The following is an 18,857-nucleotide window of genomic DNA, read 5'->3' as shown; positions in this document are numbered from 1 at the left end:
CTATCTACCTAGAGAGTTTTCATCTATATTCTTCGTAGCTGTCTATTTACCATCTATATTCTTTGTAGCTGTCTATTTACCACCACAAACCGATGCTGGCACTAAGACCGCACTCAATGAGCTACAGTGAGGGAAAAAAGTATTTGATCCCCTGCTGATTTTGTACGTTTGCCCAGTTACAAAGAAATGATCAGTCTATAATTTTAATGGTAGGTTTATATGAACAGTGAGAGACAGAATAACAACAACAAAAAATCCAGAAAAACACATGTCAAAAATGTTATAAATTGATTTGCATTTTAATGAGGGAAATAAGTATTTGACCCCTCTGCAAAACATGACTTAGTACTTGGTGGCAAAACCCTTGTTGGCAATCACAGAGGTCAGACGTTTCTTGTAGTTGGCCACCAGGTTTGCACACATCTCAGGAGCGATTTTGTCCCACTCCTCTTTGCAGATCTTCTCCAAGTCATTAAGATTTCGAGGCTGACGTTTGGCAACTCGAACCTTCAGCTCCCTCCACAGATTTTCTATGGGATTAAGGTCTGGAGACTGGCTAGGCCACTCCAGGACCTTAATGTGCTTCTCCTTGAGCCACTCCTTTGTTGCCTTGGCCGTGTGTTTTGGGTCATTGTCATGCTGGAATACCCATCTACGACCCATTTTCAATGCCCTGGCTGAGGGAAGGAGGTTCTCACCCAAGATTTGACAGCACATTTCCCTGTCAAATGATGCGGTGAAGTTGTCCTGTCCCCTTAGCAGAAAAACACCCCCAAAGCATAATGTTTCCACCTCCATGTTTGACCGTGGAGATGGTGTTCTTGGGGTCATAGGCAGAATTCCTCCTCCTCCAAACACGGCGAGTTGAGTTGATGCCAAAGAGCTCCATTTTGGTCTCATCTGACCACAACACTTTCACCAGTTGTCCTCTGAATCATTCAGATGTTCATTGGCAAACGTCTGACGGGCATGTATAAGTATTCTTGAGCAGGGGGACCTTGCGGGTGCTGCAGGATTTCAGTCCTTCACGGCGTAGTGTGTTACCAATTGTTTTCTTGGTGACTATGGTCCCAGCTGCCTTGAGATCATTGACAAGATCCTCCCGTGTACTTCTGGGCTGATTCCTCACCGTTCTCATGATCATTACAACTCCACGAGGTGAGATCTTGCATGGAGCCCCAGGCCGAGGGATATTTACAGTTCTTTTGTGTTTCTCCCATTTGCGAATAATCGCACCAAATGTTGTCACCTTCTCACCAAGCTGCTTGGCGATGGTCTTGTAGCCCATTCCAGCCTTGTGTAGGTATATTTTGTGTGCACCACGTCATCACACACAGTTTTTATCTGCAACAAGTCAGTTTGTTGGAAATACACCACTGGTGGGAAAATGTGCGTATTTCCTTTATGCGGATTTTAGAATATTCACATGAAAATATCTCGCCAATTGGATGGAAACCTACAGCTTATGACAAAAAAAATCCCAATTTTTTGCTAATCCATTTCACACACATCCATGTGCTTTAATGGAAAAAAGATATAAGTCTATTACAACATTTAAGGTTATCATACATCCTAAAAACATTTTTGAAGAGCATTATGGACTTGTCAAATAGCTGTAATTTACCGACTTCATCACTGCATTCTGGTAGCACACACTGCTAAAGTGGTTCCCTTGCATCAAGCATTTCTGTTAAGGAAAACACGGTTCACTGCTGGTCCTCGATGCTTGATTCAAATAACGCATATGGGACAAAGTGGATGATTATAATGAAGTAATTGTCACGACTTCCGCTGAAGTCGGCTCCTCTCCTTGTTCGGGCGACGTTCAGCGGTCGACGTCACCGGCTTTCTAGCCATCGCCGCTCCATTTTTTCATTGTTCCATTTGTTTTGTCTTGTTCCCTGCACACCTGGTTTACATTCCCTAATCACATTGCATGTGGGAATGATTATTCCTCTGTTCCCCCCATGTCTTTGTGTGAAATTATTTTTGATATGTGTTTCGTGTTACGCGCCAGGCTGGTTTTTCCCCTGTATTCCGTGGTATTTCACGAAGGATGTTTAATTGTTAAACATTTGCTTATTTTTGTGACTGTTTCGCGCCTTGCACTTTTTACCTGTTCGCGCCTGTTCACAATTCTCTGCTCTCCTGCACCTGACTTCTCCACCAGTAGCGCACAACCTTGACAGAATTTCACACCACCCATGGAGTCAGCAGGAGCAGGTACCCCGGTCAGAGGAGTCCAGGAACACTTGGCAATGCTGCAGCATCTCGGTGCCACGATGGATCACGTTGTCCAGACCATGGACCGCTGGGAGAGACAGGAAGTCTCTCCAGCGCCTCGACCAGCGCAACCGGGGTTACCTCTACCCGTCCCTCCTGGATCCAGTCCCAGTGGGATGCGTCTCTCCCTTCCCAGGGAGTATGATGGGACGGCAGCAAGGTGCCAGGGGTTCCTATTACAGCTGGACCTATACCTGGCCACCATTCACCCAGCACCCTCGGGAAGGGAGAGGGTGTCCTCCCTCGTCTCATGCCTCTCGGGGAGAGCTCTGGAGTGGGCAAACGCCGTGTGGGGAGAAGGAGACGCAGCGTTGGACCACTTCGAGGAGTTCACCTGACGCCTCCGGGCCGTCTTCGACCATCCGTCCGAGGGTAGAGCGGCGGGGGAACGGCTCTTCCACTTGAGGCAGGGGACGAGCAGCGCCCAGGAGTTCACACTGGAATTCGGGACCTTGGCCGCCGGAGCAGGATGGAATGACAGGGCCCTTGTCGACCACTACCGATGCAGCCTGCGCGAGGACGTCCGATGGGAGTTGGCCTGCAGGGATGCCACCATCACTTTTGACCAACTGGCGGATCTGTCCATCCGGTTGGATAATCTGCTGGTCACCCGCGGACGTCCAGAGAGGGCTCTGTCGGTTCCATCTCCCAGCACCCCCGCTCCGGTGCCCATGGAGCTGGGAGGGGCTGCGCTTAGGGAGGCTGGAGGAGGGGCCTTCACATGCACCATCTGTGGCCGCAGAGGGCACACTGCCGGTCGGTCCCTCTGGGAGTCGAGGCAGCAGGCAGGGCACTCTGGCGTCACCCCAGGTGAGTCTGCACCACTCTCATCCAGAGTCCTCTGTTGTCCACCTGTTTGTACCGGTTTGTTTTCCTGAGTTTTCCCCGCATTCCCAGCATAAAGCACTCGTCAATTCAGGCACGGCTGGGAATTTTATCGACAGAGCGTTCGCCCTTAGTTTAGGGATCCCCATTATTTCTGTGGTTAGACCTTTTCCGGTACACGCTCTGGATAGTCGACCATTAGGGTCCAGGCTAATCAGGGAAGCCACCATCTCCCTGGCCATGGTGATGCAGGGGGGTCACGAGGAGAGAATCAGTCTCTTCCTCGTTGACTCTCCTGCGTTTCCCGTGGTACTAGGCCTTCCCTGGTTAGCTCGTCATGACCCCACCATTTCATGGCCACAGAGGGCTCTCACGGGGTGGTCGCGAGAGTGCTCGGGGAGGTGTGTAGGGGTTTCCGTTGGTGCGCATCCCCCCAGAATATGTAGATTTGGCTCTCGCCTTCTGTAAAAAGAAGGCGACTCAATTACCACCCCATCGACGGGGCGATTGTGCGATAAATCTCCTGGTAGACGCTACACTTCCCAGGAGTCATGTGTATCCCCTGTCGCAAGTGGAGACCGCGGCTATGGAGACATATGTCTCTGAATCCCTGCGTCAGGGGTACATTCGGTCCTCCACTTCACCCGCCTCCTCGAGTTTCTTTTTTGTGAAGAAGAAGGAGGGAGGTCTGCGCCCGTGCATTGACTATCGAGGTCTCAATCAAATCACGGTGAGGTACAGTTACCTGCTACCTCTCATCGCCATGGCGATTGAGTCAATGCACGGGGCGCGCTTCTTCACTAAACTGGATCTCAGGAGCGCGTACAACCTGGTGCGTATCCGGGAGGGAGACGAGTGGAAGACAGCGTTTAGTACCACCTCCGGGCATTATGAGTACCTCGTCATGCCGTACGGGTTGATGAATGCTCCATCAGTCTTCCAATCCTTTGTAGACGAGATTTTCAGGGACCTGCACGGGCAGGGTGTAGTGGTGTATATCGATGACATTCTGATATACTCCGCTACACGCACTGAGCATGTGTCCTTGGTGCGCAGGGTACTTGGACGACTGTTGGAGCATGACCTGTACATCAAGGCTGAGAAACGCCTGTTCTTTCACGAGGCTGTCTCCTTCCTAGGGTATCGCATTTCCACATCAGGGGTGGAGATGGAGAGTGACCGCATTTCAGCCATGCGTAATTGGCTGACTCCCACCACGGTAAAGGAGGTGCAGCGGTTTCTAGGGTTTGCCAACTACTACCGGAGATTTATCCGGAGTTTTGGCCAGGTGGCTGCTCTCATTACCTCATTGCTGAAGGGGGGTCCTGTACGTCTGCAGTGGTCGGTTGAGGCGGACAGGGATTTTGGGCACCTAAGATCTCTGTTTACCTCGGCTCCCGTGCTGGCCCATCTGGATCCCTCTTTGGCGTTCATAGTGGAGGTGGACGCGTCCGAGGCTGGGATAGAAGCCGTGCTCTCTCAGTGCTCGGGCACGCCACCGAAGCTCCGCCCCTGTGCTTTCTTCTCGAAGAAGCTCAGCCCGGCGGAGCGAAACTATGATGTGGGGGACTGGAAGCTGTTGGCTGTGGTTAAAGCTTTGAAGGCATGGAGACATTGGCTTGAGGGGGCTAAACACCCTTTCCTCATCTGGACTGACCACCGCAACCTGGAGTACATCCGGGCAGCGAGGAGACTGAATCCTCGTCAGGCAAGGTGGGCCATGTTCTTTACCCGTTTTGTGTTTACCCTGTCCTACAGACCAGGTTCCCAGAATATGAAGGCAGACGCACTGTCCCGGCTGTATGACACAGAGGAGCGGCCCATGGATCAGACTCCCATACTCCCGGCCTCCTGCCTGGTAGCGCCGGTCGTGTGGGAACTGGACGTGGACATTGAGCAGGCGTTGCGTACAGAGCCTGCTCCCCTCCAGTGTCCCATCGGGCGTCTGTACGTTCCGTCTGCTGTCCATGACCAGTTGATCTATTGGGCCCACACGTCACCCTCCTCTGGTCATCCGGGGATCGGTCGGAAGGTGCACTGTCTGAGTGGGAAGTACTGGTAGCCCACCTTGGCAAAGGACGTGAGGGTTTATGTTTCCTCCAGCTTGGTGTGTGCCCAGTGTAAGTCTCCTAGACACCTGCCCAGAGGTAAGCTACATCCCTTACCCGTTCCACAACGACCTTGGTCACACCTGTTGCTGGATTTTCTGACCGATCTTCCTCCCTCACAGGGAATCACCACGATCCTGGTCGTTGTGGATCATTTCTCTAAGTCCTGTCGTCTCCTCCCCCTGCCCGGTCTCCCTATGGCCCTACAGACTGAGGAGGCCTTGTTTACAAACGTCTTCCGGCACTACGGGGTGCCTGAGGATATAGTGTCTGATCGGGGTCCCCAATTCACTTCGAGAGTCTGGAGGGCGTTCATGGAACGTCTGGGGGTCTCGATCAGCCTCACCCCAGGTCTTCACCCCGAGAGTAACGGGCAGGTGGAGAGAGTGAACCAGGATGTGGGCAGGTTTCTGCGGTCTTATTGTCAGGACCGGCCGGGGGAGTGGGCGGCGTTTGTTCCCTGGGCCGAGATGGCGCAGAACTCGCTCCGCCACTCCTCCACTAACCTCTCCCCCTTTCAGTGAGTATTGGGGTACCAGCCGGTTCTGGCACCGTGGCATTAGAGTCAGACCGAAGCTCCTGCGGTGGACGACTGGTTCAGGCGCGCGGAGGAGACATGGGAAGGCGCCCATGTTCACATCCAGCGAGTCGCGCTGCTCCAAAAAACCAGCGAGGACCGTCACCGCAGTGAGGCCCCGGGGGACCGGGTCTGGCTCTTGACCTGAAACCTGCCCCTCTGCCTGCCCTCCTGGAAGCTGGGCCCGCAGTTTGTGGGGCCATTCAGTCCTGAGGAGAGTGAACGAGGTGTGTTACAGGTTACAGCTTCCCCCCGTTTACTGTATTAACCCCTCGTTCCATGTGTCTCTCCTCAGGCCGGTGGTGGTTGGTCCGCTCCAGGAATCTGAGGTACGGGAGGTTCCGCCGCCCCCTCTGGACATCGAGGGGGCCCCGGCGTACTCCGTTCGTTCCATCCTGGATTCGAGGCGTTGGGCAAGGGGCCTTCAGTACCTCGTGGAGTGGGAGCCGTATGGTCCAGAGGAGAGGTGCTGGGTTTCCGGTGGCGGTTGTGTTGGACCCTAAACTGCTGCGGGACTTCCACCGTCGCAGGCCGGATCGCCCGGAGCCTCGCCCTCCGGGTCATCCCCAAGGCCGGTGTCGCCGCGCGTCAAGGGGGGTGTACTGTCACGACTTCCGCCAAAGTCGGCTCCACTCCTTGTTCGGGCGGTGTTCGGCGGTCGACGTCACCGGCTTTCTAGCCATCGCCGCTCCATTTTTTCATTGTTCCATTTGTTTTGTCTTGTTCCCTGCACACCTGGTTTACATTCCCTAATCACACTGCATGTATTTATTCCTCTGTTCCCACCATGTCTTTGTGTGAAATTATTTTTGTTACGTGTTTCATGTTACGCGCCAGGTTGGTTTTTCCCCTGTATTCTGTGGTATTTCACGAAGGATGTTTAATTGTTAAACATTTGCTTATTTTTGTGACTGTTTTGCGCCTTGCACTTTTTACCTTTGGCTGGAGGTTTTGACGCAGTGGCGTCTGTCTGTTTTATTGCCTCTGCCTAAATAAAGTGTGCGCCTGTTCACAACTCTCTTCTCTCCTGCACCTGACTTCTCCACCAGTAGCGCACAACCTTGACAGTAATATAGCCTATAGTAGCAACGATTATCTATGTAGCTATAAGGTATGCGTAACTGGCTGTAAGGGAGTCAGGCGCAGGAGAGCAGAATTTGGGTAGCAAACGGAGCCTTTTATTTAGGCGAACAAAACACACGGCACTAAGAACACTAAACACAACACGAAACAATAACAATTTCACACACAGACATGGGGGGGAACAGAGGGTTAAATACACGACAAGTAATGAGGGAAATGTAAACCAGGTGTGTGGGAATACAAGACAAAACAAATGTAAAATGAAAGGTGGATCGGCGGTGGCTAGAAGACCTGTGACGTCGACCGCCAAACGCCGCCCAAACAAGGAGAGGAACCGACTTCGGCGGAAGTCGTGACAGTAGCAGTGCCAGTAGCCTGCAAGAGGTATTATAACTAGAAGCACCTCATTAAATGTATTCGTCATCTTCATTTATAAAGTTTTCCTGCCCTTTTCTTCTCAACACACTAACACAATAAATGTAATCCTATATTTTCAAAGGGGGAAAAAACGAGATCAAACCCTTGGCACAATCTGCGACAATTACATGGAGTTAGGTACTCCACACAGAGAGCTATTTGACCAGTCAGTCAAATACATTATATATTGTAGTTGCTTTGATTATCAGAACGTGCTGTTGGACTTCTTTTAAGGACGCTTTCATGAACAAGTGTTGGATCACATCCAACTAGGTCAACGATTTGAATTGGCTGATACGGAATTTGAACCAGATATAATCACAGCCATCTGTCTGCCAGGTTATCTGATGGTAATAGCTAACATATAGCGTGTGATCACACATGCAACTACGTCAATGACTTTAATTCGCTGATGTGCATTTTGAGATGGATAAAAGGTTTAAATTTAAACTATTTCAAATGTTCGAAAGTATGGCCCCAAAGAGTATTGTTGATTAATTTGAGGCATTGGCGGTGTTGAAGGTGTTAAATCGGTGAGCAGCTGCTCTTGTGATCATTGTCACGAAGCCACACCCGTCCCACTCGCATTAGAAGTTCAGAACGAGAAAGTAGGTTATATAGAAATAATGATGCTCAAATTGGGTTGGTTCCCACCGTTCAGAGTTAGCTAGCTGAACTGTTGAGTGTCCTATCTAGATGGATAGCGAACGGCACCACACGTGTCAAAGCTAGCAACCTCTCGTGCTTAGCCGCCATTTGTTTTGTTTGGCTAACAAGGAGCGGGGCTGTTTCTTCAAAGTTGTTACCCAACCATTGAATCACCATCCCCCTTTTAATTCCCTTGTAAAGGATAAGCCTAGCAGTGCATTTTACCTCAAGTTACTTGGTTTAAACACAGTCGGCACATGGTGTTAACACGCGCTGACTTGGCTAGCTACCTTTGGTGGTGGTTATAGCCAGCTAATTAGGTAGCATCACTCTTAGAGCTACTTTCACTAACCTGAAAGTATATAGAATGACTTTATTTCCCACTCCCCTGGTGAATAAAGCTCTCTTTTTCTCCTTACCTGACTTCCAGCTAATGTTACCTCGTCTGACTTACTTGTTGAAAGCAGCTTGTGGTGCGGGTATCCATCGCTCCCCCCCCGAAGTGAGATGTCGACAGGTTTAACGACCAAGTCATCAGGGAAGGGGGAGAGAATGCAACGCAAGGCTAGCAAGGCTTGTTCTGGCAATTGCAGCAATTACATGGCCCATTCTGATTCCCATCAGTTATGTGCTGCCTGCCTCGGTGTGGACCACACTATGGCAGCTTTCGTGGACCACGCTAGATGTGCACATTGCGCCCAGCTGGGCCCAGGTGTCCTTAAACGTAGAGCAAGCTCCATTCTCTTCCCCAGAGCAGCGGCGCCTGTACACATTGTGTCAACTGTAAGCCCTGCACATCTACATGGACAGGACGAGGCCATTCCGGGGGTGTGACCAACGGTTAGTTTGCTTTACCAAACTTGCTCAGGGTAGGGCTTTGTCCAAACAACGCCTGGGTAGTGGAGGCTATCACCAAGGCCTACAGTTGTCGGGGACTGCAGTCTCCTCTGGGTGTCAAGGCGCTTTCCACTAGAGAAATTGCTACGTTATGGCCACTGTTCAGGGGTATCTCCGTCTCTGAGATTTGTTTGGCGGCTAGTTGGGCTTCCCATCACACCTTTGGGAGGTTCTATCGTCTGGATGTCACTGCGCCCTTCCTGGCACACACAGACCTCGGCGCTGGAACTGAGTAGGATGGATCAGGTACATTACTACAGTTGAAGTCAGAGGTTGGAGTCATTAAAACTAGTTTTTCAATCACTCCGCAAATTTCTTGTTAACAAACTATAGTTTTGGCAAGTCGGTTAGGACATCTACTTTGTGCATGACACAAGTCATTTTTCCAACAATTGTTTACAGATTATTTCACTTATAATTCACTGTATCACAATTCCAGTGGGTCTGAAGTTTACTAAGTTGACTGTGCCAGTTGGTCTGAAGGTCTGAAGTTAACTAAGTTGACTGTGCCTTTAAACAGCTTCGAACGTTCCAGAAAATGATGTCATGGCTTTAGAAGCTTCTGATAGGCTAATGACATTATTTGAGTCAATTGGAAGTTTACCTGTGGATATATTTCAAGGCCTACCTTCAAACTCAGTGCCTCTTTGCTTGACATCATGGGGAAATCAAAAGAAATCAGCCAAGACCTCAGAAAAAAAATTGTAGACCTCCACAAGTCTGGTTCGTATTTGGGAGCAATTTCCAAATGCCTGAAGGTACCACGTACATCTGTACAAACAATCGTACGCAAGTATAAACACCATGGGACCACACAGCCATCATACCGCTCAGGAAGGAGATGCGTTCTGTCTCCTAGAGATGTACGTACTTTGGTGCGAAAAGTGCAAATCAATCCCAGAAAAACAGCAAAGGACCTTGTGAAGATGCTGGAGGAAACCGGAACAAAAGTATCTATATCCACAGTAAAACGAGTCCTATATCGACATAACCTGAAAGGCCGCTCAGCAAGGAAGAAGCCACTGCTCCAAAACCACCATTAAGAAAGCCAGACTACGGTTTGCAACTGCACATGGGGACAAAGATCATACTTTTTGGAGAAATGTCCTCTGGTCTGATGAAACAAAAATATAACTATTTGGCCATAATGACCATCGTTATGTTTGGAGGAAAAAGGGGGAGGCTTGCAAGCTGAAGAACATCATCCCAACCATGAAGCATGGGGGTGGCAGCATCATGTTGTGGGGGTGCTTTGCTGCAGGAGGGACTGGTGCACTTCACAAAATAGATGGCATCATGAGGGGGGGAAAGTATGTGGATATATTGAAGCAACATCTCAAGACATCAGTCAGGAAGTTAAAGCTTGGTCGCAAATGGGTCTTCCAAATGGACAATGACCCCAAGCATACTTCCAAAGTTGTGGCAAAAAGGACAACAAAGTCAAGGTATTGGAGTGGCCATCACAAAGCCCTGACCTCAACCCTATAGAAAATTTGTGGGTAGAACTGAAAAGGCGTGTGCGAGCAAGGAGGCCTACAAACCTGACTCAGTTACACCAGCTCTGTCAGGAGGAATGGGCCAAAATTCACCCAACTTATTGTGGGAAGCTTGTGGAAGGCTACCCGAAACGTTTGACCCAGGTTCAACAATTTAAAGGCAATACTACCAAATACTAATTGAGTGTATGAAAACTTCTGACCCACTGGGAATGTGATGAAAGAAATAAAAGCTGAAATAAATCATTCTCTCAACTATTATTCTGACACTTCACATTCTTAAAATAAAGTGGTGATCCTAACTGATCTAAGACAGGGAATATTTACTAGGATTAAATGTCAGGAATTGTGAAAAACTGAGTTTAAATGTATTTGGCCAAGGTGTATGTAAACTTCCGACTTTAACTGTACATACCACCCCACAGGCTTCTAAGGAAATGATCAATTGGCAATCGGGGCGTTTTTCAAGTGTGCCATAGTGAGATGTCGAACCGAGTCAATTGAAAGCACTTTGGGTTACGGTTTTACCTCTGGTTCTCTGAAGGAGATGAGGGAGACATTTAACCAGATTGCCCCTCTTGCACAACTCGTGTAAGAGGTAGTTCTTAGGAGGAAACCAGAGCATTGCAGAGGTTATATAGGCAAAGCTCTGATTAGCCTGTTAGGTGTGATTGAATAGGCTTCAGCGAGTGACACGCATGAGCTCGTGTTCCATAGTGAGGGGTCTCACTCATTTCTTTCAGGGAACCGGGGTTACAGCTGTAATCCAATGATTTCACATCTCTAATGCAGTTCCACACCCCCAAACAACCGATATGCGGGTGTTGGCTAGCACGGATCTGACAGAATTCACAATGCCTGGGCAGAACTTGGTTCACCAAAGGTCTGCTTTTCTTTCATACTCCATTCATGTACCTTACAAGCTTTTTTCTTGGTCTGTTAGTAAAAAGATGGCGAGCGTTTCATGAAGTCATTAACTTACCTTTGGAGCCAGAATTATTATTGGGCCACTGTAGACTACTTTTAGCATTCTAAAATGTTTAACAGTCCACTGGAAAGCACATGAGAGTTTTGTCTAAATTGTGATGCGTCATGCAGGGCCTCTCCAATCTATTAACCCCCCCAAACCCCTCCTTACTCTCATACTTCCTGATTCACATTCCATTTCTATGACAACTAGCCTACTTCAAGCCCATTCCATAAAATCTAACAACCAATCAGCATTCATCACACTTTCGACTCAGGTGAAACATCCGAGAAGAATGCTGTTGGTATTGCAGATTCCCGAAAGTAGGAAGTAATGTTGTAAATAAAACGTCACAGGGAAAACATTCTTTTAAGCTATTATTTGATTTTCCTCTGGCCAGGAAATGTTTTTTTCCTTTTTTATTAATGTTATTTGGAGCATTTTGTGTGAGACTGCTGCAGCTCAACGAGAGCCCAAGCATGACCTTTTCCACAGCAATTTAAAAAGGAGCTGCTACAGTGTTACATCGTTGCTTGGAAAGCTATGTTTGGGAGTTAGCCTGCATCATAAAACACATGCCAATAGTTTAAAATGTCTCATATTTGAAGTTAGAACTACTGAAATGATTACTCCAATACCAGGCTGGTATTTAATGGGGTTTATTATGAGATGATTATAATAGATTTAAGTGGGGTTCATTCATGCTCGTGATAACTGCATATTTTTTGGGGTGAGCGAATATCTTGTATTATATTAAGTATAAGGTAACGTAGAAGCAGTACAGACAAGCAGTACACAGGGGAGAAACATCATAATAAAAAGAACTAAGAATAAATAAAGTGAAGAATCAAAAAGAAAACACAAAACAAATAGTGTCACAGTTCATGTGTATTCTGTGGTGAATGATGATAACTGCATCATAATGCATTATACCTGCAGGTTTTAAGTAAACTGTTACCAAAGTGGAATTTGTGGTATTGTGCTTAAGGATATATTTATGGCATCAGCTTTGGTTCTGAAGTCGTTGAGCACACCGATCCACCCTTCTTTGCATGCTGATAGGCTCCTGTTTGACCTTGTGCCCTTGGCAAAATATTCATATCAATCTCTGTCAGAGTAAAGGGACTGACGATAGGTATTTTAGCCCTGCATTTCCCTCGTTAGTCACCTTCAGTCCTGTACTTCCTGCAAATAAAGAGTTCATTTTCAACAAAATGTAAAGGGAACCCTTAAAGGGGAATTCCAGTCAGAGATATATGTTGCTCCTCACATTTATTGGTATATTTGATATAATTTATTATGTATGTTTCAAATCAAATTGTATTTGTCAGATGCTTTGTAAGTGACATGCTTACTTACCCAACAATGCAGAAAGAGAGAAAAATAGACAAATATTAACACGAGGAATAAATACACAACGAGTAACGATAACTTGGCTATATACACAAACAGGTAGGGGTAAAGTGACTAGGAAAGAGGATAGGTAATAAACAGTAACAGCAGCGCATATGATGAGTCAAAATAGTTAGTCCAAAAAGGGTCAATGCAGATAGTTAAAGAGTTAACCATTAGCTACCCGGACTATTTAGTAATTATATGGCTTGGAGGTAGAAGCTGTTCAGGGTCCTGTTGGTTCCAGACTTGTTGTATTGGTACCGCTGGCCGTGCGGTAGCAGAGAGAACGGTCTATGACTTTGGTGGCTGAAGTCTTTGACAATTTTTAGGGCCTTCCTCTGACACCACCTGGTATAGAGGTCCTGGATGGCAGGGAGCTCGGCTCCAGTGATGTCCTGGGCTGTCCGCACTACCTTCTGTAGCGCCTTGCGGTCGGATGCCAAGCAGTTGCCACAATAAGCGGTGATGCAGACAGTCAAAATGCTCTCAAAGGTGCAGCCAAAGAACATTTTAAGGATCTGAGGACCCATGCCAAATCTTTTCAGCCTCCTGAGGGGGAAAAGGCATGGTTGTGCCTTCTTCACAACTCTGTTGGTGTGTGTGGACCATGATCATTTCTTAGTTTGAATTTGAATTTATTTTATTTTTACAGGGACAGTGCACATTAATCACATTAATCAGTGATGCGGACGCCAAGGAATTTAAAGCTCTCGACCTGCTCCACTACAGCCCGTCGATGTGGATGAGGGCGTGCTTGCCCCTCCGTTTCCTGTAATCCACGATCAGCTCCTTTGTCTTGCTGACGTTGCGGGAAAGGCTGTTGTCCTGGCACCACACTGCCAGGTCTCTGACCTCCTCCCTGTAGGCTGTCTCATCGTCGTCGGTGATCAGACTTACCACAGTCGTGTCCTTTGCAAACTTAATGATGGTGTTGGAGCCGTGCGTGGCCACACAGTCGTGAGTGAACAGGGAGTATAGGAGAGGACTAAGCACGCATCCCTGAGGGGCCCCCGTTTTGAGGGTCAGCATGGCGGATGTGTTGTTGCTTACCCTCACCATCTGGGGGTCAACCCGTCAGGAAGTCCAGGATCCAGTTGCAGAGGGAGGTCCTTAGCTTAGTGGGGAGCTTGGAGGGCACTATGGTGTTGAACGCTGAGATGTAGTCAATGAACAGCATTCTCATGTCGGTGTTCCTTTTGTCCAGGTGGGAAAGAGCAGTATGGAGTGCAACAGAGATTGTATTATCATTGGATCTGTTGGGGCGGTATGCGAATTGGAGTGGGTCCAGGGTGTCTGGGATGATGGTGTTGATGTGAGCTGTGATCAACCTTTCAAAGCATTTCATGGCTACAGATGTGAGTGCTACAGGGCGATAGTCATTTAGACAGGTTACCTTGGCGTTTTTGGGCACAGGGACTATGATGGTCTGCTTGAAACATGTAGCTATTACAGACTGGGTCAGGGAGAGGTTGAGAATGTAACTGAAGACACTAGCCAGCTGGTCAGCACATGCTCTGAGTACGCGTCCTGGTAATCCGTCTGGCCTTGTGAATGTTAACATTTTTAAAGATCTTTCTCACATCGGCTATGGAGAGGGTGTTCACACATTCGTCTGGAACAGCTGGTGCCCTCATGCATGATTCAGTGTTGCTAGCCTCGAAGTGAGCATAGAATCCTTTTAGCTCGTTGGTAGGCTTGCGTCAATGTACAGCTCGCAGCTGGGTTTCTATTTGTAATCCGTGGTAATTTGCAAGCCCTGCCACATCTGACGAGCTTCAGAGCCATTGTAGTTGGATACTATCTTGATGGCTTGGGGGTAAAAGCTGGCCTGTTTGATGGTTCGTCGGAGGGCATAGCAGGATATCTTATAAGCATCCGGATTAGTTTTCCACTCCTTGAAAGCAGCAGCTCTAGCCTTTAGCTCAGTGTTGATGTTGCCTGTAATCCATGGCTTCTGGTTGGGATGTGTACGTACTGTCACTGTGGGGACTACATCGTTGATGCACTTATTAATGAAGCAGGTGACTGATGTGGTAAACTCCTCAATGCTATCGGATGAATCCCGGAACATATTCCAGTCTGTGCTAGCGAAACCGTCCTGTAGCTTAGCATCCGCTTCATCGTACCACTTCTGTATTGAGCACGTCACTGGTACTTCCTGTTTGAGATTTTACTTGCATGCAGGAATCAGGAGGATAGAGTTATGGTCAGATTTGCCAAAGGAAGGGAGAGCCTTGTATGCTTTTCTGTGTGTGTGGAGTAAAGGTGATCTAGAGTTTTGTCGCCTCTAGTTGCACAGGTGACATGCTGGTAAACATTTGGTAAAACTAATTTTAGTTTCCATGCATTAAAATCACCGGCCACGAGAAGCGTTGCCTCTGGATTAACATTTTCTTGTTTGCCTTAGGCCATATACAGCTCATTGAGTGCGGCGTTAGTGCCAGCATCGGTTTGTCACATACAACACTTTAAGGAACACAGAGAAAAATACAAAGTAGTCTGTGATGTCAGAGGTTTACGTTCCCTCTCCTCTACCTATTCATGGGAATAGTTTTAAGTGTTGTCATCAACAATGATGGTATATCATGGCAGGGGATACAGTAGCTGTATGATAGTATTGTGGACGCACAATTAGCTCAATTGAGACTGGGATTTCCACTTCTAATTTACGCTAACTCCTGTGGCAGTATTGAAGATTTGAGACACATAAACATTAGTGAATACACTCATAAAACTCATGAAAATCATTATAATGGCATGTTTAACCATTGTATACATTTGAAAGTAGTGCCTTCTTAGGTTTAGACAGGGGAGATACTGTATAATCCATTGTATAATTTACACTAGCTAGTGTGAAACTTGTGAAAAGCTAGCCCATTTGCTACTCATATGTTCCTACGTTCTATGTTCTACTCCTAGAGCCAGTTTGCGCTGTTCTATGAAGGAAGTAGTACACAGTTGTACCAGATCTTCAGTTTCTTGGCAATTTCTCGCATGGATCAGCCTTAATTTCTCAGAACAAGAATAGACTGACGAGTTTCAGAAGAAGGTACTTTGTTGCTGGCCATTTTGAGCCTGTAATCGAACCCACAAATGCTGATGCTCCAGATACACAACTAGTCTAAAGAAGGACAGTTTTTTGCTTCTTTAATCAGCATTTTAATGGACAAAAGATGTGCTTTTCTTTCAAAAATTAGGACATTTCTAAGTGACCACAAACATTTTCGAACCGTAATGTAAGTGCCATAAAGTAGTCATAAAATAGCCGTAAAGTCATCAGAAGAAACTCTCTACAACACTCTCTATAGCTTACTGTATGTTTCACTTATTAAAAGCTAACAAATGTTGATTGTTGACACCTGAATTAAACAAAATGCAGCAGGAGAATGTGAAGGAGTTTCATGTATTGTCTGTATGTGTCAATATGGGAGCCTATTTCTATTTAGTGGTTCTGGCTTCAGTGTTGTAAAATGAGACAGCAGGACATGTCACATAAATGCAATGCTAATTCAGTTATTTCAGAGAGCAGCCTAAAGACAGACATGACTGTCCTTGAACCTGACCGTTCACAACACAACCACTCAGTAAGAAAGTTGTAGTTGTCTAGTCTCTGGCATAGCTTGGAGTTAACACAGAACGTCTGGGTCGAGGCCTAGATAGTGTGAGAAATCTGGGAATCCTGCAATTACTGATATACTGAAACACCAGCTATTTCATTCAAAGAAGAGGGCTGTCTTGAATTGATAATGTCTTTACTATTAAATGAATACACATGAAATCAGGTACATTTACATTACATAGAAAAGGAAGAGAAATGCTATGGAATTGTACTGCTAATTCATTCAATGTCTCATATATAGATATTATGAGACGTGTCCACTTTCACAATATGCTCTGGGCAATAAAAAATATCTTTAATACATTTAATCTATCCAAATGTTTAAATCTGGGTTTATTTTCCCAATGAGGCCCTAGCCTCAGAGGGAGCATGCAGTTCACCAGCAGTGGAACTGATGTCGGCAGGATGTCACGACGCAACCCTTCATGTTGGCCTCCAGTTCCCACCCCATGGCACTGGCAGTCCAGGTTAATGTTTTGGAACTGCATGAGGTGTTTGGCCCCGAGCTGAACGGCGTGCAAAAGCGTGTCAGGGACCCAATAACTCAGACTTAATGGCTGAGCTAGGGCGATTGTTATCTGTTATGGTATGCTGTAGATATTCCACTGGACCTTAATAAAGAAGAGACTGCAGTGTATTGGTACCCGTGAGATTCTAATATGGGAATGGTTTCATGTTCATAAACGCTGACACCAGTTGCTAACCTGATAGATATTGTATATACTGTATTGATAACATGGAATGATAAGCTGGTATTTGTAGATAACATGGAATGATAACCTGGTACCCACATAAATAACCTGTAATGATAACCTTAATGATAACTTGGTCTTTATAGATAACTGGAATGATAACCTGGTATTTATAGATAACCTGGAATGGTCTTTGATAACCTGGTATTTGTAGATAACTTTGAATGATAACCTGGTATTCATAAATAACCTGGAATGGTCTCTGATAACCTGGTATCTGTAGATAACCTTGAAAGATAGCTTGGGACGATAACCTGGCATTTGTAGATAACCTGGAATGATAACCTGGTATTCATGTGCTGTTTATCTTTTGTTACAGTGCTGTCAGTTGATGGCTTAGGAGAGGATGTGCTGGCTGGTACTCTTGGAATTGGCAGAGAAAGAGCAAATATTATGACTGGTCATCTGGGGTGAGACAACGGACATCGATAACCACAGATCTACTGCAAGAGTGAACCCAGCGATCGGACATCGGAAGTTTGAATGGACAAATTAGACAGTGGGACACTATACGGAGTGCACAAGGAACGAAAATCTTTCCTAGTAAACCTGGAGGCAGGGAAATGAGTAAGTCATGGCCCAAATGATTGCCTTAATTATTACATATATACCAATATATGAAGTGATGAAACTAGAGACTTATCTGAGTTCAAATATGTTTTTCTTTATGTGTGAAACAGTGTCTTGTAAGGAACAGATGTGAATATTTTAATAAGATAGAGAAAAATTGTTTGGTTGTAATGTCGACAATGTTTTAGTTGGGTCTGCTTTGTAGGTGTCATTGATAACCAAATGGTGGAGCTGCTCTCTGCTTACTTGCAGCCAGCAGAATGAGTTGATCTATTTTTATCTCGTTTCGTATTGTCAACCAAAATAAGGCTGGCTTGAGGCGGAGCTGCTCACTCAGCTACCAGCTACAATGTCTTTCAATTCACAACATCGTGTTATGACAACTATATTCCAACTCAGAAAGGAGTAGGGAGTCAAAAATTAGACAAAATGACTCTACAATATACATGAAACATATCTGATTATTTTTCTCCTCTTTTTTTTCACATACTGTAAGCATCTGTTCACACACTCTCAAACACAAAAGATGTCAGGTACGCACACACACACACACACACACACACACACACACACACACACACACACACACACACACACACACACACACACACACACACACACACACACAGAATGATCTACCGAAGTGACACAAAGGGTTTTCCCTAAGATGCAAATTGTATTATGTTAGTGATAGAATTGACCAGCTGCTTTGTTGACGCAAACCTCGATCCATTTAAAGTTAACTGTATGCAAAGTAACATGGAAGTGTGTTCTATATTTTTTTAAACCTAGCCTTGACTATATTACTTAACCAAAGTTTAAACCCTGATTTTATTGTACGTGGTGGACACTTCCTCTGGAGATGTTGTGAAAATAGATACACATTGAATAGAACATATGCTGATGTTTATATTTCTGTGTCCAACAATGTGTCGCAAATCATGACATTCGAGACAATTCTATTTCGTTTGACTGTTAACAATGTTCAGATCTTGAGAAGTCATGTTCCATTTTTATTCACATGTACATTGAACATGTTGTGGATGCTGCGCCAACAAGGTCCATGATTTTCCCCTTCAATTTAGTTTTTTGACAAGTGGGCTATTTCTTTTTTTGTGCTAGTTCTCATATAACTGCTCGTAGAAAATCCGCCCACTCTCTTTTGGCCTGCTTTCAAAGACACAGATTTCTTTGCACTTCCTGCTTTTTGCAGCTTTGTC

At 46.2% G+C, this 18,857-nt stretch overlaps 1 protein-coding gene across 1 annotated transcript in view; it reads left to right on the top strand.

Moving 5' to 3' along the window:
* LOC106561928 (potassium voltage-gated channel subfamily A member 1) overlaps positions 1-18,417 on the top strand; it is a 37,543-nt gene extending 19,126 nt beyond the window's left edge. Inside the window, exon 3 of the mRNA XM_045688976.1 lies at positions 17,387-18,417. The gene's annotated coding sequence lies outside the window, so the exon portion shown is untranslated. The remainder of the gene's footprint in view (positions 1-17,386) is intronic.
* Positions 18,418-18,857: the final 440 nt, after the last annotated feature.

This window comes from Salmo salar, chromosome ssa11 (genome assembly GCF_905237065.1).
Source record: "Salmo salar chromosome ssa11, Ssal_v3.1, whole genome shotgun sequence".
NCBI classification, from domain to species: Eukaryota; Metazoa; Chordata; class Actinopteri; order Salmoniformes; family Salmonidae; genus Salmo; species Salmo salar.
This window is presented reverse-complemented; position numbering and strand designations above follow the sequence as displayed.